Genomic DNA, 1,680 nt, shown 5'->3' with positions numbered 1-1,680 from the left:
TGCCTTTCCATTTCCTGAGCACATCAAGTGTTGACTGGGCTCTTGGGTTCCCTTTACAGTGAAACTTCCGTAGGGTAATTATGGTGTGGTACTGATTCTTCTGCGTACTTTTCACTTTTTCTGAGTTACTAGCGTACTTCAGTGAGAATTGCCCCAATTGTCTGCCATCTCCACTCCTTTCAAGTTTTCTGCCTGGGCGCTAGTCTTGGCCTTCCCTGTAATAGTGGCTCTCATGGTAGAGGCATCCCCAGGCCTGTCAAACACATCAGTAGACAACCACTTGTTCCTTACCTTTCTTGGTTTCCCTTGACTCCCGTGTTTGAATTTCAAAGTTTCTCCTCAACTCTGAGCTTTTCATCAGGGCATTTGAAAGTGCTCTATTCTGTTAAAAACGCATTTGTTCCTGCTGCAGGATTACTGTATTCATTCTTGGAGCCAATCTCTTGACTGATCCTTTGGCTCACTGCATTCTGGGATATGATGGCAGCTGCTAATCCTTTTTACATTTTGGACCATAACAGGTCGAGAATTCAAGGTGGAGAGTTGTAAGGGAAAGAGGGTGGATGCGGCAAAGACAGGTTATGTAGATGGGCTTTACCTACACTCATTTAACACACTTCATTTGTGACGTATGGCTCTGTCTCCAGGATGGGGCAGTTTCTGCATCAGGTTCCCTGCTTTGGTGAAATTACTGGTCCAGATTTGAAATCACATCCTGATACTTACATGTATAGTTACACATCTCTCACATTCATCATTCCATTTCTTTCAAAGCACTTGACTCAGAGTGCTATGGTGGGGGTGTTCTGGTGGGAGGCAGTACTGATTGCCGGCTCCTGCATCAGTGTTTGGGAATGTCCTTGAATAAAGTGGAACAGAAAATAGAATTCAATTCATTGAGCATTTATTAAGTAGATACTATATGTACAAGACAGTGTATCTCAGGTCTGGGGGTACAAAGACAGAAACAAACCAGGCCCTGGCATCTGGGACCTTACGCTTCCCTGACTTTCATCCTGATTCAGTTTCTCCTGTCTCATTGTCATCAGTAGGTGAAGAGTAGTTAAGCCCAGGGCAACGTGACAGGAGGTGGCGCCCCGCCGTGCTGGTGACTGATAAGGACTAACACTTGCTTTGCAAGGAGCGAGCCCTGCAGCTACACAAGGAGAGATTTCAGAGGGAAGTGGAGGAGAAGCAGTAGAGGGTGAGGCACTGGGTGGGACCTGGGATGGTCCTTGGTCTTGGCTACAGCCCTACCCCTTACCCTCTCCTCCATTGGTTCCTTCAAATGCTACTGCCCCTGGTCTCTTTGGGTTTTCCTGGGACAGGGCAGGGGTGAGGGGCAGCACCTTGATGATTCCGGGCTGGCACTCAGCAGAGAGGAGAGGGCTACATGCATGCATAGCTCTGGGAGTGATCCACTTCACCAGAGGAGACAGTATAGAGAGAAAGGAGAAGGGGGCCCAGGAGGGAGCCTAGATACAGACGGCTGAGGAGCAGTCAGTTAGGAAAGAGGAGAAACAGGCAAGGGGCAGGTGGCCTGGAGTCCATCGGCTGCAGAGACAAGACTGTTCCATTTGGTACTGAGGAGATTGCTGGGGACAGTTGCACTTGAAGGGAGTGATGAGCATCTGACTTTTGAAAGGAGTTCAGTGGAGGGAGGGAGGGCAAGTGAAGAGA

This window comes from Notamacropus eugenii, chromosome 2 (genome assembly GCF_028372415.1).
Source record: "Notamacropus eugenii isolate mMacEug1 chromosome 2, mMacEug1.pri_v2, whole genome shotgun sequence".
NCBI lineage: Eukaryota > Metazoa > Chordata > Mammalia > Diprotodontia > Macropodidae > Notamacropus > Notamacropus eugenii.
This window is presented reverse-complemented; position numbering follows the sequence as displayed.